At 39.1% G+C, this 25,549-nt stretch overlaps 5 non-coding genes and 1 pseudogene across 5 annotated transcripts; all 6 read left to right on the forward strand.

Moving 5' to 3' along the window:
• The first annotated feature begins 292 nt into the window (after positions 1–292).
• On the forward strand, positions 293–2,287 carry LOC138914669 (small subunit ribosomal RNA). The gene has a single exon (XR_011420484.1). It is a non-coding gene; the product is annotated as a small subunit ribosomal RNA (ribosomal RNA).
• Positions 2,288–2,909: 622 nt separating this feature from the next.
• On the forward strand, positions 2,910–3,088 carry LOC138914668 (5.8S ribosomal RNA). The gene has a single exon (XR_011420483.1). It is a non-coding gene; the product is annotated as a 5.8S ribosomal RNA (ribosomal RNA).
• Positions 3,089–3,486: 398 nt separating this feature from the next.
• On the forward strand, positions 3,487–6,253 carry LOC138914672 (large subunit ribosomal RNA; annotated as a pseudogene).
• A 12,002-nt stretch (positions 6,254–18,255) lies between these two features.
• LOC138914675 (small subunit ribosomal RNA) lies at positions 18,256–20,250 on the forward strand. Its single transcript, XR_011420488.1, has one exon. It is a non-coding gene; the product is annotated as a small subunit ribosomal RNA (ribosomal RNA).
• A 623-nt stretch (positions 20,251–20,873) lies between these two features.
• On the forward strand, positions 20,874–21,052 carry LOC138914673 (5.8S ribosomal RNA). The gene has a single exon (XR_011420486.1). It is a non-coding gene; the product is annotated as a 5.8S ribosomal RNA (ribosomal RNA).
• Positions 21,053–21,450: 398 nt separating this feature from the next.
• On the forward strand, positions 21,451–25,407 carry LOC138914671 (large subunit ribosomal RNA). The gene has a single exon (XR_011420485.1). It is a non-coding gene; the product is annotated as a large subunit ribosomal RNA (ribosomal RNA).
• Positions 25,408–25,549: the final 142 nt, after the last annotated feature.

A 25,549-nucleotide genomic window follows, 5' to 3' on the forward strand; every position in this document is an offset into this window, starting at 1 on the left:
GAAAGAACAATATATATTGAAAATTGTGTTATAAAAAAGTTGTACTTTTTCTTTACATCAATTATAAACTTGTTATATTAGTGGCGAAACAAGTAAAATTAAAGAACGTATACGAATGCCATATAAAATGGCCGTATTCGAATTAAATAGAATTATTTCACAAAGCAAAAAAAATATTGATTAAAATCAATATTTAAGAAAAACCGAACATATAATATGGAAATAAAATCTATTATATTTATATTACTAATTTCTATTCAAAAAATATGAATGAAATATGAACGAAAACATTATTCTGGTTGATCCTGCCAGTAGTTATATGCTTGTCTCAAAGATTAAGCCATGCATGTCTAAGTACACACGAATTAAAGTGAAACCGCAAAAGGCTCATTATATCAGTTATGGTTCCTTAGATCGTTAACAGTTACTTGGATAACTGTGGTAATTCTAGAGCTAATACATGCAATTAAAACATGAACCTTATGGGACATGTGCTTTTATTAGGCTAAAACCAAGCGATCGCAAGATCGTTATATTGGTTTGAACTCTAGATAACATGCAGATCGTATGGTCTTGTACCGACGACAGATCTTTCAAATGTCTGCCCTATCAACTTTTGATGGTAGTATCTAGGACTACCATGGTTGCAACGGGTAACGGGGAATCAGGGTTCGATTCCGGAGAGGGAGCCTGAGAAACGGCTACCACATCTAAGGAAGGCAGCAGGCGCGTAAATTACCCACTCCCAGCTCGGGGAGGTAGTGACGAAAAATAACAATACAGGACTCATATCCGAGGCCCTGTAATTGGAATGAGTACACTTTAAATCCTTTAACAAGGACCAATTGGAGGGCAAGTCTGGTGCCAGCAGCCGCGGTAATTCCAGCTCCAATAGCGTATATTAAAGTTGTTGCGGTTAAAACGTTCGTAGTTGAACTTGTGCTTCATACGGGTAGTACAACTTACAATTGTGGTTAGTACTATACCTTTATGTATGTAAGCGTATTACCGGTGGAGTTCTTATATGTGTTTAAATACTTGTATTTTTTCATATGTTCCTCCTATTTAAAAACCTGCATTAGTGCTCTTAAACGAGTGTTATTGTGGGCCGGTACAATTACTTTGAACAAATTAGAGTGCTTAAAGCAGGCTTCAAATGCCTGAATATTCTGTGCATGGGATAATGAAATAAGACCTCTGTTCTGCTTTCATTGGTTTTCAGATCAAGAGGTAATGATTAATAGAAGCAGTTTGGGGGCATTAGTATTACGACGCGAGAGGTGAAATTCTTGGACCGTCGTAAGACTAACTTAAGCGAAAGCATTTGCCAAAGATGTTTTCATTAATCAAGAACGAAAGTTAGAGGTTCGAAGGCGATCAGATACCGCCCTAGTTCTAACCATAAACGATGCCAGCTAGCAATTGGGTGTAGCTACTTTTATGGCTCTCTCAGTCGCTTCCCGGGAAACCAAAGCTTTTGGGCTCCGGGGGAAGTATGGTTGCAAAGCTGAAACTTAAAGGAATTGACGGAAGGGCACCACCAGGAGTGGAGCCTGCGGCTTAATTTGACTCAACACGGGAAAACTTACCAGGTCCGAACATAAGTGTGTAAGACAGATTGATAGCTCTTTCTCGAATCTATGGGTGGTGGTGCATGGCCGTTCTTAGTTCGTGGAGTGATTTGTCTGGTTAATTCCGATAACGAACGAGACTCAAATATATTAAATAGATATCTTCAGGATTATGGTGTTGAAGCTTATATAGCCTTCATTCATGGTGGCAGTAAAATGTTTATTGTGTTTGAATGTGTTTATATAAGTGGAGCCGTACCTGTTGGTTTGTCCCATTATAAGGACACTAGCTTCTTAAATGGACAAATTGCGTCTAGCAATAATGAGATTGAGCAATAACAGGTCTGTGATGCCCTTAGATGTCCTGGGCTGCACGCGCGCTACAATGAAAGTATCAACGTGTATTTCCTAGACCGAGAGGTCCGGGTAAACCGCTGAACCACTTTCATGCTTGGGATTGTGAACTGAAACTGTTCACATGAACTTGGAATTCCCAGTAAGTGTGAGTCATTAACTCGCATTGATTACGTCCCTGCCCTTTGTACACACCGCCCGTCGCTACTACCGATTGAATTATTTAGTGAGGTCTCCGGACGTGATCACTGTGACGCCTTGTGTGTTACGGTTGTTTCGCAAAAGTTGACCGAACTTGATTATTTAGAGGAAGTAAAAGTCGTAACAAGGTTTCCGTAGGTGAACCTGCGGAAGGATCATTATTGTATAATATCCTTACCGTTAATAAAAAAATTTGTTAATACAAATTTAATACAAATTACCAAATATATATATATATACATAATAATTATAATAATAATTATACCAAAAATATGATCTTAAAAGTAAAAGATCAAATAAATTTCGAACAAGCAAATCGAAATATTGTAATAATATAATATTATTACAAATAAATTAAATAGAAACAAACATAAAATTCGAACAAGCAAATCGAATTATTAATATAATAAAATATATTTTATATATTTATTATAAACTTTTGTGTGTATATGGACCATAATATACACGCGTTGCGAGATGTATTGGCCAACTAATTTGATGATGATCATACATTGGATAATGCAACAACCTAAAATATACAATGTTGTACCTGGTTTCAGGTTAATGTTTTATATAAAATTATCAATATATATTAACAAACAAATGCCATTACAAATAATACTTTGATATATATTGTTTATATAAAACTAAGACATTTCGCAGCATTTATTTTAGGTATATAAATACATTTATTGAAGGAATTGATATATGCCAGTAAAATGGTGTATTTTTAATTTCTTTCAATAAAAACATATTTGACCAAATTTAAAACCAATATTATAAAACTCTAAGCGGTGGATCACTCGGCTCATGGGTCGATGAAGAACGCAGCAAACTGTGCGTCATCGTGTGAACTGCAGGACACATGAACATCGACATTTTGAACGCATATCGCAGTCCATGCTGTTATGTACTTTAATTAATTTTATAGTGCTGCTTGGACTACATATGGTTGAGGGTTGTAAGACTATGCTAATTAAGTTGTTTATACAAATTTTATAATAAAATTTTATAAGCATATGGTATATTATTGGATAAAAATAATTTAATTATTTTATTCATAATATTAACAAATATATGAAAAACATTATCTCACAATAGTAATTAAACTTTGAGAAAAACGAAGAGGAATATTTTCTTTTTCAATCAAATAATACTGAGAAATGTCTAGCATAAAATATTATCTAGAATTGTCTCTTATTAATGATTTGAAATATGAAAAACGTTGACAATATTATTATTCTTCGTTAATTCGTTACAAATAAATGCCATTAATATATATATACGTCAGCTTTAAACGAATTTAATAAAATGTTTTATCATTATATATAAAGAATTAATTGCAAATAAAAGTTATATACAACCTCAACTCATATGGGACTACCCCCTGAATTTAAGCATATTAATTAGGGGAGGAAAAGAAACTAACAAGGATTTTCTTAGTAGCGGCGAGCGAAAAGAAATCAGTTCAGCACTAAGTCACTTTGTCTATATGGCAAATGTGAGATGCAGTGTATGGAGCGTCAATATTCTAGTATGAGAAATTAACGATTTAAGTCCTTCTTAAATGAGGCCATTTACCCATAGAGGGTGCCAGGCCCGTATAACGTTAATGATTACTAGATGATGTTTCCAAAGAGTCGTGTTGCTTGATAGTGCAGCACTAAGTGGGTGGTAAACTCCATCTAAAACTAAATATAACCATGAGACCGATAGTAAACAAGTACCGTGAGGGAAAGTTGAAAAGAACTCTGAATAGAGAGTTAAACAGTACGTGAAACTGCTTAGAGGTTAAGCCCGATGAACCTGAATATCCGTTATGGAAAATTCATCATTAAAATTGTAATATTTAAACAATATTATGATAATAGTGTGCATTTTTTCCATATAAGGACATTGTAATCTATTAGCATACCAAATTTATCATAAAATATAACTTATAGTTTATTCAAATTAAATTGCTTGCATTTTAACACAGAATAAATGTTATTAATTTGATAAAGTGCTGATAGATTTATATGAATACAGTGCGTTAATTTTTCGGAATTATATAATGGCATGATTATCATTGATTTTTGTGTTTATTATATGCACTTGTAGGATTAACAATGCGAAAGATTCAGGATACCTTCGGGACCCGTCTTGAAACACGGACCAAGGAGTCTAACATATGTGCAAGTTATTGGGATATAAACCTAATAGCGTAATTAACTTGACTAATAATGGGATTAGTTTTTTAACTATTTATAGCTAATTAACACAATCCCGGGGCGTTCTATATAGTTATGTATAATGATATTTATATTATTTATGCCTCTAACTGGAACGTACCTTGAGCATATATGCTGTGACCCGAAAGATGGTGAACTATACTTGATCAGGTTGAAGTCAGGGGAAACCCTGATGGAAGACCGAAACAGTTCTGACGTGCAAATCGATTGTCAGAATTGAGTATAGGGGCGAAAGACCAATCGAACCATCTAGTAGCTGGTTCCTTCCGAAGTTTCCCTCAGGATAGCTGGTGCATTTTAATATTATATAAAATAATCTTATCTGGTAAAGCGAATGATTAGAGGCCTTAGGGTCGAAACGATCTTAACCTATTCTCAAACTTTAAATGGGTAAGAACCTTAACTTTCTTGATATGAAGTTTAAGGTTATGATATAATGTGCCCAGTGGGCCACTTTTGGTAAGCAGAACTGGCGCTGTGGGATGAACCAAACGTAATGTTACGGTGCCCAAATTAACAACTCATGCAGATACCATGAAAGGCGTTGGTTGCTTAAAACAGCAGGACGGTGATCATGGAAGTCGAAATCCGCTAAGGAGTGTGTAACAACTCACCTGCCGAAGCAACTAGCCCTTAAAATGGATGGCGCTTAAGTTGTATACCTATACATTACCGCTAAAGTAGATGATTTATATTACTTGTGATATAAATTTTGAAACTTTAGTGAGTAGGAAGGTACAATGGTATGCGTAGAAGTGTTTGGCGTAAGCCTGCATGGAGCTGCCATTGGTACAGATCTTGGTGGTAGTAGCAAATAATCGAATGAGACCTTGGAGGACTGAAGTGGAGAAGGGTTTCGTGTGAACAGTGGTTGATCACGAGTTAGTCGGTCCTAAGTTCAAGGCGAAAGCCGAAAATTTTCAAGTAAAACCAAAAACGCAATATATACAAATCAAGCTAATATAATATACTTGAATAATTTTGAACGAAAGGGAATACGGTTCCAATTCCGTAACCTGTTGAGTATCCGTTTGTTATTAAATATGGGACTCGATCTCATCCTGGCAACAGGAACGACCATAAAGAAGCCGTCGAGAGATATCGGAAGAGTTTTCTTTTCTGTTTTATAGCCGTACTACCATGGAAGTCTTTCGCAGAGAGATATGGTAGATGGGCTAGAAGAGCATGACATATACTGTTGTGTCGATATTTTCTCCTCGGACCTTGAAAATTTATGGTGGGGACACGCAAACTTCTCAACAGGCCGTACCAATATCCGCAGCTGGTCTCCAAGGTGAAGAGTCTCTAGTCGATAGAATAATGTAGGTAAGGGAAGTCGGCAAATTAGATCCGTAACTTCGGGATAAGGATTGGCTCTGAAGATTGAGATAGTCGGGCTTGATTGGGAAACAATAACATGGTTTATGTGCTCGTTCTGGGTAAATAGAGTTTCTAGCATTTATGTTAGTTACTTGTTCCCCGGATAGTTAGTTACGTAGCCAATTGTGGAACTTTCTTGCTAAAATTTTTAAGAATACTAATTGGGTCAAACCAATTAGTTCTTATTAATTATAACGATTATCAATTAACAATCAATTCAGAACTGGCACGGACTTGGGGAATCCGACTGTCTAATTAAAACAAAGCATTGTGATGGCCCTAGCGGGTGTTGACACAATGTGATTTCTGCCCAGTGCTCTGAATGTCAAAGTGAAGAAATTCAAGTAAGCGCGGGTCAACGGCGGGAGTAACTATGACTCTCTTAAGGTAGCCAAATGCCTCGTCATCTAATTAGTGACGCGCATGAATGGATTAACGAGATTCCTACTGTCCCTATCTACTCACAGTCGATTTTGGATTGCTCACGGGAGTAGACGTGTTTTTCGTACGCTCCGCGAGGAAATCGAATATCTGCGGTAATACGCTAGCCACGGTGCTGCAAATAGTGTCGAAATTTGTATTTCGCGTGTGCAAATACGTTGTGCGTGTTTTCTGAGTGAAAAAGTGTGCGGACAGTGGGAAATTCGCGTTTTTCCATTCGGGAATTTTCCATCGCACCACGTGCGTGGTGAGAGAGACGCTCTCTTCGAGAGAGGCGTTTGCCTTATTTAGGCACAGACCGCCTGGTAACAGCTGTTGGGTGTGGAACTCGGCTAATAGTGTGTGTCTCCGCTAAGTGGTTCAAGCATCGGAGCATCAGCAAATCAGCTGATCGGGCTACCGGATCAGCGAAAAGAGAAACGGGTGTAAGTCCCAACTTAACTAAATTTTTAGTTAAGGGTTTGGCCGATAGATGGCATCATCTATCACCAAAATGAAGCTTGCCGAGTCGGGAAGCGAGAGTGGCAGCAGTCGCGCGTGTAGCTCAACCCGCGGTGGAAGAGGACGCAAGCGTGGCAAGGGGCACAAGGCGACGCCGAGGGAGGCATCGCGTGCGAAGGTGGTCGCCGTGGGTGGTGCGCAGGACACGCCGGAGCCATTCGAGGAAGAGGACGCACCATCGTCCCTTGAGATGCCGACGCACCCAGCTGCACCGGTAGCTGACGACGAGTCTCAGTCCATCGTCGCTAAACTCGCCGCAATGAAGGCCACCGCGAAGGCTGCTGCGAAAGCCGCTGCGATCGCAGTAGCGAACGCCGCCGGAAATACCACTGGAAATGTCGCCGAGAGTGCCGCCGAAAATGCCGCCGGGAATGCTGCCGCATATGGAGTCACCGCCGTGAAGCCAGCCGCAAATGTCCCTGCAGCTGCCGCTGACAACGCTGCAACGTTTGTTGCCCCAGCACCCGTGCTCTCCATAACGGAGAGGGTGATGAAGGGTAGCGGTGCCATCGCGGGAGTGCTAGCGGATATCCGCATAGCTCACTCGAAGGCACTCGTTTCCTCGGCGACCACCCCGCGGTTGGCAGGGGAAATCCAGGAGACGATAAATCGGTATGAGGAGGTCATCGCTGCCATGATGGTGCAATTTGGAGTGTTGGAAGATCGTGCCAGGAGACAGCCAGCACTGACACCGGTCGCTTCGGTTGCCTCCTACGCAGCCACCGCTGCACGAGGCGCGCACCTCGCGGCGCAACCTGCTGCCCCTGTAGCCGCACCACGAAGCGCCATTCGCGAAACGTGGTCCGCGGTCGTTGCTTGTGACGACCCGGCACTTTCGGGACGACAGATTGCGGACAAAATCCGCAAAGAGGTTGCGCCCGCCCTGGGCGTTAGGGTGCACGAGGTGCGAGAACTCAAGAGGGGCGGCGCGATTATTCGCACGCCATCTCAGGCGGAGATGACAAAGGTCGTCGCATCCGCCAAGTTCGCCGAAGTTGGCCTCAAGGTGTCGCAGAACACCGCCGCGAAGCCCCGGGTGATCGTCCAGGACGTGGACACCACTATCGGGCACGAGGAGTTCATGATGGAGCTGAAGGAGAAGAACTTCGAGGGATGGTCCATGAAGGACTTCCAGAAGGCGGTAGTCCTGGCCACAAAGCCCTGGTCAGCCGAAAACGGCGCCACAATTAATGTGACGCTGGAGGTAAACGACCAGGCGCTGGCCGTTTTGGAAGGCAGAGTGTACGTGAAGTGGTTCTCGTACAGATGCCGTTCACAGGTGCGCACCTACGCATGTCATAGATGCCTAGGTTTCGACCACAAACTGGTCGACTGCCGGAACAAAAATCAGGTCTGCCGCCAGTGCGGACAGGACGACCACGTCGCGGCGCAGTGCAGGAACCCGGTGGACTGCCGAAACTGCCGCCATAAGGGGCTACCCTCAGGGCACTTCATGCTCTCGGGTGGTTGCCCGATCTATGGCGCACTGCTAGCGAGGGTGCAAGCTAGACACTAATATGTTTAGTTTCATCCAAGCGAATTGTGGTAGAGGCCGCTGCGCTTTCATCGAGCTTGCCAAGCGGGTGAGAGATGCTGGCCACCTGTTCGCACTAGTCCAGGAGCCCTACGTGGACGCAGCCCAAAGGATCACTGGACTCCCTGGAGGGATGAGGATCTTCGCCGACAGAAGGAGGAAAGCCGCCATCATAGTGGATGATGCAAGCGCCATCTGCATGCCCATCGAGAGCCTGACGACGGAGTACGGAGTGTGCGTGAGTGTCACGGGAAGATACGGCACTATCTTTCTGGCCTCCGCATACTGCCGGCATAGAGCTGCTCTGGAGCCCTACACCGACTACCTGGATTCGGTCCTGCTGTTAGCCAGCACGACACCGACAATCCTCGGAATAGATGCTAACGCCGTGTCCCCCATGTGGTTCAGTAAATCTCCACCCAACTCTGGAGATAGTCTGCGCCGCGAACGGGGACAGCACTTGACCGAGTGGATCATCGCAAGCGGTGCCTGTGTGCTCAACACAGCCAGCCAGGTGTTCACGTTTGATAATATTCGCTCCAGTAGCGATATCGACGTGACCTTTGCCAACGAAGCAGCGCGAGCATGGGCTATGTTCGAGTGGAGAGTAGACTTCTGGGATCTCAGTGACCACAACATTATCACTGTTGAGGTTACCCCAGATCCCAATAGGGCCGTTGAGAGCCTAGCTCCGGTACCGCAATGGAGACTCTCCAATGTAAGTTGGCGAAGATTCGGTGAAGAATTGAGGAATCGCCGTTGGATGAACGAGTGTCTGCCCTCCGCTCTACCGTACAGGATGTGTGCGACAGAGTGATGGGGCGCAGGATACCTGCAGAAAGGAGAAAAGTAATATGGTGGAATCCTGAACTAAGTACCAAACGCCAAGAGGTCCGGAGACTGAGGCGGAGGCTGCAGGAAGCTCGTCGGAGTGGCACCGATGACGCTGGGCAACTTGCTGCTGGTCTGAGGCTTGCTTCAGCCCAGTACAAGAAGCTTATCCTGACGACAAAGGAGCAAAACTGGCGGGACTTCGTGGGACGGCACAAAGATGATCCATGGGGGCATGTCTACCGAATATGCCGAGGCCGGAAGAAGACAACCGATCTCGGATGTCTTCGGTCGAACGGCGCGCTTGTCGTAAATTGGCTCGACTGCGCAAACGTGCTTCTTCGCAACTTTTTTCCAGTTGCGGAGTCGACTGCACGCGTGGACGTACACCCTGGTGCACCGCCAATTCTCGAATCCTTCGAGGTGGCGACCTGCGTCTCCAGGCTGAAAAGTCGGAGATCTCCGGGTATGGATGGCATCACGGGTGGCATCGTCAAGGAGGTATGGCGTGCCATTCCGGAGCACCTGACGTCGCTGTACTCTCGATGCCTCTCGGAAGGATACTTCCCTGACGAGTGGAAACACCCGAGAGTGATACCGCTGGTAAAGGGGCCCGACAAGGACAGGAGCGATCCTTCGTCCTATCGTGGCATATGCCTTTTGCCAGTGTTCGGAAAGGTGCTCGAAGGACTCATGGTGAATCGACTCAAGGAGGTGCTACCGGATGGATGCAGATGGCAGTTTGGATTTCGGCCTGGACGCTGCGTGGAGGATGCCTGGAGGCATGCCTCAACCACAGTCGCCAACACCACGTCGCGATACGTCCTTGGAATCTTTGTCGATTTCAAGGGAGCATTTGACAATGTGGAGTGGAGCGCAGTACTCAATCGGCTTGTCGACGTCGGCTGTCGTGAGATAAGCTTGTGGAAAAGCTACGTCTCCGGCCGAAGGGCAAGCATCATCAGCAGGTATGAAGCAACCACAGTCTCGGTCACACGGGGCTGCCCGCAAGGGTCCATTAGTGGTCCATTCATTTGGAACCTTCTGATGGATGTGCTGCTTCAGCGCTTAGAGCCACATTGTGCTGTGAGCGCGTATGCAGATGACTTGCTACTTTTCGTCGACGGGAATTCCCGTGCCGATCTGGAGCGAAAAGGCGAGCAGTTGATGAGCATCGTGGGAGCCTGGGGATCTGAAGTTGGAGTGAGTGTGTCCACCAGCAAGACGGCAATCATGTTGCTGAAAGGGAAGCTTTCGCAACAAAGGAGACCGACGGTGCGTTTTGCTGGAACAAGCCTACCGTACGTCATCAAATGCCGGTACCTTGGCATCCTAGTCGGCGAGCGATTGAGCTTTCTACCGCATATCTCGGCACTTCGAGATCGGCTGTCTGGAGTTGTCGCAGGGCTAGCACGGGTGCTTCGAGTCGATTGGGGACTCAGTTCCCGCGCAAAGAGGACCATATATAGGGGACTCATGATGCCATGTGCACTCTTTGGTGCCTCGGTCTGGTACAAGGCGGTGAGTAGAGGTAAATCCCTAAGACTCCTCACCTCGTGCCAGAGGACCATCCTTTTGGGATGCCTACCGGTATGCCGCACAGTGTCCACGGTGGCACTGCAGGTGCTTGCTGGTGCTCCTCCAATGGATCTGGACGCTCATCGGTCTGCTTTGAAGTTCAAACTACGGAAGGAAATCCCCCTGGATACCAACGACTGGCTGCATGGACTGGATATGACCGGGATGAACTGGAAGGACAAGATGGCTCTGCTAGACGAGCGTCTGCTAAATGAGTGGCAACTCAGATGGGATAGCGCGGATCACGGGCATGTGACTCGCGAATTCTTCCCAGAGGCAGCGTTTGTCTACAAGAGGTAAGACTTTGTCTTTACTCTAAAAGCCGGATTCTTACTGACAGGACACGGGTCGCTGAACGCATTCTTGCACGGCAGGACTCTCAGCACCACGACCGCATGCTCATGTGGGGAGGAGGACGAGAGCTGGCTTCACGTATTATGTGAATGCCGGCTGTACAATGAATTGCGTGACCTCGATGCTCTCGGAATTGTTCAGGACCAAGGAAGATGGATCGTCGCGGGAGTAGTAGAGACCCCAGAACGGATGCGTCTCCTAGGAGTCTTCGCGGATGCTGCCTTTTCAAGGCGTAGGACGGATGCAGCGGATGGATGAACCACAGGCGCTGGGCTTAGCCCAATCAACTCCTGCTGTGTGGCTAGCGGCGAAGAATACTACCACAGCTTGTCATAGCTTGTCGTAGGAGGCGACTAATATGACATGGGTGCCCTATCCGAGCTTGTCGGAGCTTCAGGGGTAAGGCCTACCGAGCCTGTAATTTCGGTACCACGGGTTGAGCAGCTGTCCAAGGCTGCTCATTGAGGTTGGCCCCCATGTGGGAGTATCGTGGTGGCTGTGGTTGATACCCATATGCGGGTAGAGCCTTCGGGTTCGACGTGGAGTTGCGTCATACAACTCGGGTGCTGTGACCCAAAGATCAGTAGGGATTTAGATAGATCCCGCTCCTCAGCAAGGGGGAATGCTTGCCCGACAAGTAAGCATTCGAATTGCTACCGGGGTGGTTGCTATGTACATAGCTATAGCTTCTAGTCCGGGGCGTTGGTCTGGCGCTTAACCTAGACACATTGCACTATACACTCACTTGTGGGTGTATAAGAGTGCCGTGGTTGTAATCCCTTCAGTGTGGAACACGCCACGTTAAATAAGCTTCGGAGGGATCCGATAGACACCTGTCCCTATCTACTATCTAGCGAAACCACAGCCAAGGGAACGGGCTTGGAATAATTAGCGGGGAAAGAAGACCCTTTTGAGCTTGACTCTAATCTGGCAGTGTAAGGAGACATAAGAGGTGTAGAATAAGTGGGAGATATTAGACTTCGGTTTGGTATCGTCAATGAAATACCACTACTCTTATTGTTTCCTTACTTACTTGATTAAATGGAACGTGTATCATTTCCTAGCCATTATACGGATATATTTATTATATCTTATGGTATTGGGTTTTGATGCAAGCTTCTTGATCAAAGTATCACGAGTTTGTTATATAATCGCAAACAAATTCTTTAATAAAACGGTGCATTTATGTATTTTTGATTTGAAAATTTGGTATAACTCCAATTACTCAGGTATGATCCAATTCAAGGACATTGCCAGGTAGGGAGTTTGACTGGGGCGGTACATCTCTCAAATAATAACGGAGGTGTCCCAAGGCCAGCTCAGTGCGGACAGAAACCACACATAGAGCAAAAGGGCAAATGCTGACTTGATCTCGGTGTTCAGTACACACAGGGACAGCAAAAGCTCGGCCTATCGATCCTTTTGGTTTAAAGAGTTTTTAACAAGAGGTGTCAGAAAAGTTACCATAGGGATAACTGGCTTGTGGCGGCCAAGCGTTCATAGCGACGTCGCTTTTTGATCCTTCGATGTCGGCTCTTCCTATCATTGTGAAGCAAAATTCACCAAGCGTTGGATTGTTCACCCATGCAAGGGAACGTGAGCTGGGTTTAGACCGTCGTGAGACAGGTTAGTTTTACCCTACTAATGACAAAACGTTGTTGCGACAGCATTCCTGCGTAGTACGAGAGGAACCGCAGGTACGGACCAATGGCACAATACTTGTTCGAGCGAACAGTGGTATGACGCTACGTCCGTTGGATTATGCCTGAACGCCTCTAAGGTCGTATCCGTGCTGGACTGCAATGATAAATAAGGGGCAATTTGCATTGTATGGCTTCTAAACCATTTAAAGTTTATAATTTACTTTATAAACGACAATGGATGTGATGCCAATGTAATTTGTAACATAGTAAATTGGGAGGATCTTCGATCACCTGATGCCGCGCTAGTTACATATAAAAGCATTATTTAATACAATGACAAAGCCTAGAATCAATTGTAAACGACTTTTGTAACAGGCAAGGTGTTGTAAGTGGTTGAGCAGCTGCCATACTGCGATCCACTGAAGCTTATCCTTTGCTTGATGATTCGATAATAAACATAAATTTAATTGTGTTTATTTTGTTTGGCTTTTTTAAGTCAGAATATATATATATATAAAATATATATATATAAAATAATAATTAAATTTAAATAAATTTTATTTAAATATATTTAACAATGGTAGCCATATGTATCGTCATCCTATTAGTGACGCGTATAAAAATATTCTAAGTCCGAACATGCAAATAAGAGACATATACAAGTATATGTACTTCTTAAGGTAGCCAACTGAATCGTCATCCTATTAGTGACGTGTATACAAATATTCTAAGTCCGAACATGCAAGTAAGAGACATATGCAAGTATATGTACCTCTTAAGGTAGCCAACTGAATCGTCATCCTATTAGTGACGCGTATACAAATATTCTAAGTCCGAACATGCAAATAAGAGACATATGCAAGTATATGTACCTCTTAAGGTAGCCAACTGAATCGTCATCCTATTAGTGACGCGTATAAAAATATTCTAAGTCCGAACATGCAAATAAGAGACATATGCAAGTATATGTACCTCTTAAGGTAGCCAACTGAATCGTCATCCTATTAGTGACGTGTATAAAAATATTCTAAGTCCGAACATACAAGTAAGAGACATATGCAAGTGTATGTACCTCTTAAGGTAGCCAACTGAATCGTCATCCTATTAGTGACGTGTATAAAAAAATTCTAAGTCCGAACATACAAGTAAGAGACATATGCAAGTATATGTACCTCTTAAGGTAGCCAACTGAATCGTCATCCTATTAGTGACGTGTATAAAAATATTCTAAGTCCGAACATGCAAGTAAGAGACATATGCAAGTCAATGTTCCTCTTAAAATAGATGATTGAATCGTCATCCTATTAGTGACGTGTATAAAAATATTCCAAGTCCAAACATGAGTTATATGGATATGAAAATAATATTAAGTTCTAGTATGGATATGAAAAAAAATGAGTTATATGGATATGGGAAAAATAACAAGTTCTAGTATGGATATGAAAAAAATGAGTTATGTGGATATGGGAAAAATAATAAGTTCTAGTATGGATATGAAAAAAAAATGAGTTATATGGATATGGAAAAGAATACAGAGTTCTAGTATGGATATGGAAAAATGAGTTATATGAATATGGGAAAAATGATAAGTTCTAGTATGGATATGAAAAAATATTGAGTTATATGGATATTAAAGAAATAATAAGTTCTAGTATGGATATGGAATAAAATGAGTTATATAGATATGGCAAAAAATTTAATGTTCTAGTATGGATATGAAAAAAATTAGTTATATGAATATGGGAAAATTTATAAGTTCTAGTATGGATATGGGAAAAATAATAAGTTCTAGTATGGATATAAAAAAATATTGAGTTATATGGATATTAAAGAAATAATAAGTTCTAGTATGGATATGGAAAAAAATTAGTTATATTGATATGCTAAATAATGAGTTATATGCATATGGGAAAAATACTAAGTTGTAGTATGGATATGGGAAGAATACTGAGTTCTAGTATGGATATGGGAAAAATAATCAGTTCTAGTATGGATATGAAAAAATATTGAGTTTTATGGATATTGAAGAGATAATAAGCTCTAGTATGGATATGGAAAAAATTAATTATATTGTAATAGTAAATAATAAGTTATATGGATATAGGAAGAAAATTAGGTTCTAGTATGGATATGAAAAAAATTAGTTCTATGGATATGGGAAAAATAAAAAGTTCTGGTATGGATATGGAAAAATATTAAGTTATATGGATATTAAAGAAATAATAAGTTCTGGTATGGATATGGAATAAAATGAGTTGTAGAGATATGGCAAAAATATAATGTTCTAGTATGGATATGAAAAAAATTAGTTATATGAATATGGGAAAATTTATAAGTTCTAGTATGGATATGGGAAAAAGAATAAGTTCTAGTATGGATATGAAAAAATATTGAGTTATATGAATATTAAAGAAATAATAAGTTCTAGTATGAATATGGAAAAATATTATTTATATTGATATGGTAAATAATGATTTATATGGATATGGGATAAATACTAAATTCTAGTGTGGATATGGAAAAAACGAGTTATATGGATATGGGAAAAATAATAAGTTCAAGTATGGATATGGAAAAAAATTAGTTTAATAGTTATAGGTATGGAAAAAAAATTAATTATATAGATATAGAACAAAAAATAAGTTATATGGATATGGTGGCATCAGTACGAAATATGCCCAATTTACATACACCGGAGCCGCAGTACGATAAATACCCAATATTTAGACGTCGTGGCCAAAAACATATATAGGGAGGCAGTGCTCGCCGACCGGCCGTATTGTTCAAAATTTATGTTTATCATATTATTTTGGCAATGCTATATATAAATGATATCTTATACATATAATTCAATTATAGCGATATGGAAATACGATATAATATTTATAAAGAAAAAAAATGTATAATAAAATATACATTGACATACAAATATGGCTTGTTGTATGGATATGCCGTATTCATTATATGGATACGGCATATAGATTATATAAATATGACCAAAAAATATTTTATATTGATATGGCAAATAAAGAAATTACTTGAATATGGAAATAAAAGAAGTTATATTGATATGGAAGAAAATAATGAGTCATATAGATATGTTGGCATCAGTACGAAATATGCCCAATTTACATACACCGGGGCCGCAGTACGAAAAATACCCAATATTTAGACGTCGTGGCCAAAAACATATATAGGGAGGCAGTGCTCGCCGACCGGCCGTATTGTTCAAAATTTATGTTTATCATATTATTTTGGCAATGCTATATATAAATGATATCTTATACATATAATTCAATTATAGCAATATGGAAATACCATATTATATGTATAAAGAAAAAAAATGTATAATAAAATATACATTGACATACAAATATGGCTAGTTGTATGGATATGCCGTATTCATTATATGGATACGGCATATAGATTATATAAATATGACCAAAAAATATTTTATATTGATATGGCAAATAAAGAAATTACTTGAATATGGAAATAAAAGAAGTTATATTGATATGGAAGAAAATAATGAGTCATATAGATATGTTGGCATCAGTACGAAATATGCCCAATTTACATATACCGGGGCCGCAGTACGAAAAATACCCAATATTTAGACGTCGTGGCCAAAAACATATATAGGGAGGCAGTGCTCGCCGACCGGCCGTATTGTTCAAAATTTATGTTTATCATATTATTTTGGCAATGCTATATATAAATGATATCTTATACATATAATTCAATTATAGCGATATGGAAATACCATATTATATGTATAAAGAAAAAAAATGTATAATAAAATATACATTGACATACAAATATGGCTAGTTGTATGGATATGCCGTATTCATTATATGGATACGGCATATAGATTATATAAATATGACCAAAAAATATTTTATATTGATATGGCAAATAAAGAAATTACTTGAATATGGAAATAAAAGAAGTTATATTGATATGGAAGAAAATAATGAGTCATATAGATATGTTGGCATCAGTACGAAATATGCCCAATTTACATACACCGGGGCCGCAGTACGAAAAATACCCAATATTTAGACGTCGTGGCCAAAAACATATATAGGGAGGCAGTGCTCGCCGACCGGCCGTATTGTTCAAAATTTATGTTTATCATATTATTTTGGCAATGCTATATATAAATGATATCTTATACATATAATTCAATTATAGCGATATGGAAATACCATATTATATGTATAAAGAAAAAAAATGTATAATAAAATATACATTGACATACAAATATGGCTAGTTGTATGGATATGCCGTATTCATTATATGGATACGGCATATAGATTATATGGATATGACCAAAAAATAATTCATAAAGAAATTATATGAATATGGCAGAAATAATTGGTTATATTAATATGATCAAATAATACTTTATATAAAAAAGTGAATATCTTTGGTTGGGTGGCAAAGAGAATTAAATATGCCCGATATATAGACGTCGTGGCCAAAAACTACTATAGGGTGAAGTGCTTGTCTGTTGGTCTATATATATACATATAATATTTTATGCGTACACATTATTATTATAGATAGTTAATATCTATCGTATGGGTGGCAAACGGAATTAAATAATTTCGATATTTAGACGTCGTGGCCAAAAACTACTATAGGATGGTCAGTGGTTGTCCACCAATTAATTATTGAACAAACCATATGAATATCATATGCTGTTGTCAATATAATGTATATCAATAATAATAAAAAATAAGGATGGTACAGTAAGTAGTCCATCTACTATTGAACAAAATATATTATAATATATACTTTTGTTATCAATAGAACAACATATATTAAAATCAAAATATTATCCGTATAAATTTGTTTCTTAAATGAAATTAAGACTTGGCTACGCGGTTAATATTATAAACCCATGATAATAAGGTGAAACAGAGGTCAAGTTTCTATTATATATAGAATAACAAATTGTTTCCGACTTTTATCGTTAATCTTTGGTGGCAGGTATATATGATAATTTATATTAAATTATTATATCCCCTGTCGTTTGGGCACAGAGTATCGCTTGCCGGTACAATGTGTTTACAAAAAGCATTATAATAAAATATAATTGCAATATTAGTGATCAAAATAATTTCATATGCGCTCGGTTTTATATCATATATTACCAGAGAGTTATATGGAAAAGATAAATTTTAAATTTATCATCAAAATGCAAATGATTTAACTCAATATTTATATTGGTTAAACAAAAATTGTACATGTGTGGATACAATAATTATGTATGTTGAACAAAAATGATATTTTAGAATGAAATATGTATATATAATATAATAAAAACTTATAGAAAGAACAATATATATTGAAAATTGTGTTATAAAAAAGTTGTACTTTTTCTTTAACATCAATTATAAACTTGTTATATTAGTGGCGAAACAAGTAAAAATTAAAGAACGTATACGAATGCCATATAAAAATGGCCGTATTCGAATTAAAATAGAATTATTTCACAAAGCAAAAAAAAAATATTGAATTAAAATCAATATTTAAGAAAAACCGAACATATAAAATGGAAATAAAATCTATTATATTTATATTACTAATTTCTATTCAAAAAATATGAATGAAATATGAACGAAAACATTATTCTGGTTGATCCTGCCAGTAGTTATATGCTTGTCTCAAAGATTAAGCCATGCATGTCTAAGTACACACGAATTAAAAGTGAAACCGCAAAAGGCTCATTATATCAGTTATGGTTCCTTAGATCGTTAACAGTTACTTGGATAACTGTGGTAATTCTAGAGCTAATACATGCAATTAAAACATGAACCTTATGGGACATGTGCTTTTATTAGGCTAAAACCAAGCGATCGCAAGATCGTTATATTGGTTGAACTCTAGATAACATGCAGATCGTATGGTCTTGTACCGACGACAGATCTTTCAAATGTCTGCCCTATCAACTTTTGATGGTAGTATCTAGGACTACCATGGTTGCAACGGGTAACGGGGAATCAGGGTTCGATTCCGGAGAGGGAGCCTGAGAAACGGCTACCACATCTAAGGAAGGCAGCAGGCGCGTAAATTACCCACTCCCAGCTCGGGGAGGTAGTGACGAAAAATAACAATACAGGACTCATATCCGAGGCCCTGTAATTGGAATGAGTACACTTTAAATCCTTTAACAAGGACCAATTGGAGGGCAAGTCTGGTGCCAGCAGCCGCGGTAATTCCAGCTCCAATAGCGTATATTAAAGTTGTTGCGGTTAAAACGTTCGTAGTTGAACTTGTGCTTCATACGGGTAGTACAACTTACAATTGTGGTTAGTACTATACCTTTATGTATGTAAGCGTATTACCGGTGGAGTTCTTATATGTGTTTAAATACTTGTATTTTTTCATATGTTCCTCCTATTTAAAAACCTGCATTAGTGCTCTTAAACGAGTGTTATTGTGGGCCGGTACAATTACTTTGAACAAATTAGAGTGCTTAAAGCAGGCTTCAAATGCCTGAATATTCTGTGCATGGGATAATGAAATAAGACCTCTGTTCTGCTTTCATTGGTTTTCAGATCAAGAGGTAATGATTAATAGAAGCAGTTTGGGGGCATTAGTATTACGACGCGAGAGGTGAAATTCTTGGACCGTCGTAAGACTAACTTAAGCGAAAGCATTTGCCAAAGATGTTTTCATTAATCAAGAACGAAAGTTAGAGGTTCGAAGGCGATCAGATACCGCCCTAGTTCTAACCATAAACGATGCCAGCTAGCAATTGGGTGTAGCTACTTTTATGGCTCTCTCAGTCGCTTCCCGGGAAACCAAAGCTTTTGGGCTCCGGGGGAAGTATGGTTGCAAAGCTGAAACTTAAAGGAATTGACGGAAGGGCACCACCAGGAGTGGAGCCTGCGGCTTAATTTGACTCAACACGGGAAAACTTACCAGGTCCGAACATAAGTGTGTAAGACAGATTGATAGCTCTTTCTCGAATCTATGGGTGGTGGTGCATGGCCGTTCTTAGTTCGTGGAGTGATTTGTCTGGTTAATTCCGATAACGAACGAGACTCAAATATATTAAATAGATATCTTCAGGATTATGGTGTTGAAGCTTATATAGCCTTCATTCATGGTGGCAGTAAAATGTTTATTGTGTTTGAATGTGTTTATATAAGTGGAGCCGTACCTGTTGGTTTGTCCCATTATAAGGACACTAGCTTCTTAAATGGACAAATTGCGTCTAGCAATAATGAGATTGAGCAATAACAGGTCTGTGATGCCCTTAGATGTCCTGGGCTGCACGCGCGCTACAATGAAAGTATCAACGTGTATTTCCTAGACCGAGAGGTCCGGGTAAACCGCTGAACCACTTTCATGCTTGGGATTGTGAACTGAAACTGTTCACATGAACTTGGAATTCCCAGTAAGTGTGAGTCATTAACTCGCATTGATTACGTCCCTGCCCTTTGTACACACCGCCCGTCGCTACTACCGATTGAATTATTTAGTGAGGTCTCCGGACGTGATCACTGTGACGCCTTGTGTGTTACGGTTGTTTCGCAAAAGTTGACCGAACTTGATTATTTAGAGGAAGTAAAAGTCGTAACAAGGTTTCCGTAGGTGAACCTGCGGAAGGATCATTATTGTATAATATCCTTACCGTTAATAAAAAAATTTGTTAATACAAATTTAATACAAATTACCAATATATATATATATATACATAATAATTATAATAATAATTATACCAAAAATATGATCTTAAAAGTAAAAGATCAAATAAATTTCGAACAAGCAAATCGAAATATTGTAATAATATAAAATTATTACAAATAAATTAAATAGAAACAAACATAAAATTCGAACAAGCAAATCGAATTATTAATATAATAAAATATATTTTATATATTTATTATAAACTTTTGTGTGTATATGGACCATAATATACACGCGTTGCGAGATGTATTGGCCAACTAATTTGATGATGATCATACATTGGATAATGCAACAACCTAAAATATACAATGTTGTACCTGGTTTCAGGTTAATGTTTTATATAAAATTATCAATATATATTAACAAACAAATGCCATTACAAATAATACTTTGATATATATTGTTTATATAAAACTAAGACATTTCGCAGCATTTATTTTAGGTATATAAATACATTTATTGAAGGAATTGATATATGCCAGTAAAATGGTGTATTTTTAATTTCTTTCAATAAAAACATATTTGACCAAATTTAAAACCAATATTATAAAACTCTAAGCGGTGGATCACTCGGCTCATGGGTCGATGAAGAACGCAGCAAACTGTGCGTCATCGTGTGAACTGCAGGACACATGAACATCGACATTTTGAACGCATATCGCAGTCCATGCTGTTATGTACTTTAATTAATTTTATAGTGCTGCTTGGACTACATATGGTTGAGGGTTGTAAGACTATGCTAATTAAGTTGTTTATACAAATTTTATAATAAAATTTTATAAGCATATGGTATATTATTGGATAAAAATAATTTAATTATTTTATTCATAATATTAACAAATATATGAAAAACATTATCTCACAATAGTAATTAAACTTTGAGAAAAACGAAGAGGAATATTTTCTTTTTCAATCAAATAATACTGAGAAATGTCTAGCATAAAATATTATCTAGAATTGTCTCTTATTAATGATTTGAAATATGAAAAACGTTGACAATATTATTATTCTTCGTTAATTCGTTACAAATAAATGCCATTAATATATATATACGTCAGCTTTAAACGAATTTAATAAAATGTTTTATCATTATATATAAAGAATTAATTGCAAATAAAAGTTATATACAACCTCAACTCATATGGGACTACCCCCTGAATTTAAGCATATTAATTAGGGGAGGAAAAGAAACTAACAAGGATTTTCTTAGTAGCGGCGAGCGAAAAGAAATCAGTTCAGCACTAAGTCACTTTGTCTATATGGCAAATGTGAGATGCAGTGTATGGAGCGTCAATATTCTAGTATGAGAAATTAACGATTTAAGTCCTTCTTAAATGAGGCCATTTACCCATAGAGGGTGCCAGGCCCGTATAACGTTAATGATTACTAGATGATGTTTCCAAAGAGTCGTGTTGCTTGATAGTGCAGCACTAAGTGGGTGGTAAACTCCATCTAAAACTAAATATAACCATGAGACCGATAGTAAACAAGTACCGTGAGGGAAAGTTGAAAAGAACTCTGAATAGAGAGTTAAACAGTACGTGAAACTGCTTAGAGGTTAAGCCCGATGAACCTGAATATCCGTTATGGAAAATTCATCATTAAAATTGTAATATTTAAACAATATTATGATAATAGTGTGCATTTTTTCCATATAAGGACATTGTAATCTATTAGCATACCAAATTTATCATAAAATATAACTTATAGTTTATTCAAATTAAATTGCTTGCATTTTAACACAGAATAAATGTTATTAATTTGATAAAGTGCTGATAGATTTATATGAATACAGTGCGTTAATTTTTCGGAATTATATAATGGCATGATTATCATTGATTTTTGTGTTTATTATATGCACTTGTAGGATTAACAATGCGAAAGATTCAGGATACCTTCGGGACCCGTCTTGAAACACGGACCAAGGAGTCTAACATATGTGCAAGTTATTGGGATATAAACCTAATAGCGTAATTAACTTGACTAATAATGGGATTAGTTTTTTAACTATTTATAGCTAATTAACACAATCCCGGGGCGTTCTATATAGTTATGTATAATGATATTTATATTATTTATGCCTCTAACTGGAACGTACCTTGAGCATATATGCTGTGACCCGAAAGATGGTGAACTATACTTGATCAGGTTGAAGTCAGGGGAAACCCTGATGGAAGACCGAAACAGTTCTGACGTGCAAATCGATTGTCAGAATTGAGTATAGGGGCGAAAGACCAATCGAACCATCTAGTAGCTGGTTCCTTCCGAAGTTTCCCTCAGGATAGCTGGTGCATTTTAATATTATATAAAATAATCTTATCTGGTAAAGCGAATGATTAGAGGCCTTAGGGTCGAAACGATCTTAACCTATTCTCAAACTTTAAATGGGTAAGAACCTTAACTTTCTTGATATGAAGTTTAAGGTTATGATATAATGTGCCCAGTGGGCCACTTTTGGTAAGCAGAACTGGCGCTGTGGGATGAACCAAACGTAATGTTACGGTGCCCAAATTAACAACTCATGCAGATACCATGAAAGGCGTTGGTTGCTTAAAACAGCAGGACGGTGATCATGGAAGTCGAAATCCGCTAAGGAGTGTGTAACAACTCACCTGCCGAAGCAACTAGCCCTTAAAATGGATGGCGCTTAAGTTGTATACCTATACATTACCGCTAAAGTAGATGATTTATATTACTTGTGATATAAATTTTGAAACTTTAGTGAGTAGGAAGGTACAATGGTATGCGTAGAAGTGTTTGGCGTAAGCCTGCATGGAGCTGCCATTGGTACAGATCTTGGTGGTAGTAGCAAATAATCGAATGAGACCTTGGAGGACTGAAGTGGAGAAGGGTTTCGTGTGAACAGTGGTTGATCACGAGTTAGTCGGTCCTAAGTTCAAGGCGAAAGCCGAAAATTTTCAAGTAAAACCAAAAACGCAATATATACAAATCAAGCTAATATAATATACTTGAATAATTTTGAACGAAAGGGAATACGGTTCCAATTCCGTAACCTGTTGAGTATCCGTTTGTTATTAAATATGGGCCTCGTGCTCATCCTGGCAACAGGAACGACCATAAAGAAGCCGTCGAGAGATATCGGAAGAGTTTTCTTTTCTGTTTTATAGCCGTACTACCATGGAAGTCTTTCGCAGAGAGATATGGTAGATGGGCTAGAAGAGCATGACATATACTGTTGTGTCGATATTTTCTCCTCGGACCTTGAAAATTTATGGTGGGGACACGCAAACTTCTCAACAGGCCGTACCAATATCCGCAGCTGGTCTCCAAGGTGAAGAGTCTCTAGTCGATAGAATAATGTAGGTAAGGGAAGTCGGCAAATTAGATCCGTAACTTCGGGATAAGGATTGGCTCTGAAGATTGAGATAGTCGGGCTTGATTGGGAAACAATAACATGGTTTATGTGCTCGTTCTGGGTAAATAGAGTTTCTAGCATTTATGTTAGTTACTTGTTCCCCGGATAGTTAGTTACGTAGCCAATTGTGGAACTTTCTTGCTAAAATTTTTAAGAATACTAATTGGGTCAAACCAATTAGTTCTTATTAATTATAACGATTATCAATTAACAATCAATTCAGAACTGGCACGGACTTGGGGAATCCGACTGTCTAATTAAAACAAAGCATTGTGATGGCCCTAGCGGGTGTTGACACAATGTGATTTCTGCCCAGTGCTCTGAATGTCAAAGTGAAGAAATTCAAGTAAGCGCGGGTCAACGGCGGGAGTAACTATGACTCTCTTAAGGTAGCCAAATGCCTCGTCATCTAATTAGTGACGCGCATGAATGGATTAACGAGATTCCTACTGTCCCTATCTACTATCTAGCGAAACCACAGCCAAGGGAACGGGCTTGGAATAATTAGCGGGGAAAGAAGACCCTTTTGAGCTTGACTCTAATCTGGCAGTGTAAGGAGACATAAGAGGTGTAGAATAAGTGGGAGATATTAGACTTCGGTTTGGTATCGTCAATGAAATACCACTACTCTTATTGTTTCCTTACTTACTTGATTAAATGGAACGTGTATCATTTCCTAGCCATTATACGGATATATTTATTATATCTTATGGTATTGGGTTTTGATGCAAGCTTCTTGATCAAAGTATCACGAGTTTGTTATATAATCGCAAACAAATTCTTTAATAAAACGGTGCATTTATGTATTTTTGATTTGAAAATTTGGTATAACTCCAATTACTCAGGTATGATCCAATTCAAGGACATTGCCAGGTAGGGAGTTTGACTGGGGCGGTACATCTCTCAAATAATAACGGAGGTGTCCCAAGGCCAGCTCAGTGCGGACAGAAACCACACATAGAGCAAAAGGGCAAATGCTGACTTGATCTCGGTGTTCAGTACACACAGGGACAGCAAAAGCTCGGCCTATCGATCCTTTTGGTTTAAAGAGTTTTTAACAAGAGGTGTCAGAAAAGTTACCATAGGGATAACTGGCTTGTGGCGGCCAAGCGTTCATAGCGACGTCGCTTTTTGATCCTTCGATGTCGGCTCTTCCTATCATTGTGAAGCAAAATTCACCAAGCGTTGGATTGTTCACCCATGCAAGGGAACGTGAGCTGGGTTTAGACCGTCGTGAGACAGGTTAGTTTTACCCTACTAATGACAAAACGTTGTTGCGACAGCATTCCTGCGTAGTACGAGAGGAACCGCAGGTACGGACCAATGGCACAATACTTGTTCGAGCGAACAGTGGTATGACGCTACGTCCGTTGGATTATGCCTGAACGCCTCTAAGGTCGTATCCGTGCTGGACTGCAATGATAAATAAGGGGCAATTTGCATTGTATGGCTTCTAAACCATTTAAAGTTTATAATTTACTTTATAAACGACAATGGATGTGATGCCAATGTAATTTGTAACATAGTAAATTGGGAGGATCTTCGATCACCTGATGCCGCGCTAGTTACATATAAAAGCATTATTTAATACAATGACAAAGCCTAGAATCAATTGTAAACGACTTTTGTAACAGGCAAGGTGTTGTAAGTGGTTGAGCAGCTGCCATACTGCGATCCACTGAAGCTTATCCTTTGCTTGATGATTCGATAATAAACATAAATTTAATTGTGTTTATTTTGTTTGGCTTTTTTAAGTCAGAATATATATATATATAAAATATATATATATAAAATAATAATTATATTTAAATAAATTTTATTTAAATATATTTAACAATGGTAGCCATATG

Source organism: Drosophila takahashii, unplaced genomic scaffold (assembly GCF_030179915.1).
Source record: "Drosophila takahashii strain IR98-3 E-12201 unplaced genomic scaffold, DtakHiC1v2 scaffold_73, whole genome shotgun sequence".
NCBI classification, from domain to species: Eukaryota; Metazoa; Arthropoda; class Insecta; order Diptera; family Drosophilidae; genus Drosophila; species Drosophila takahashii.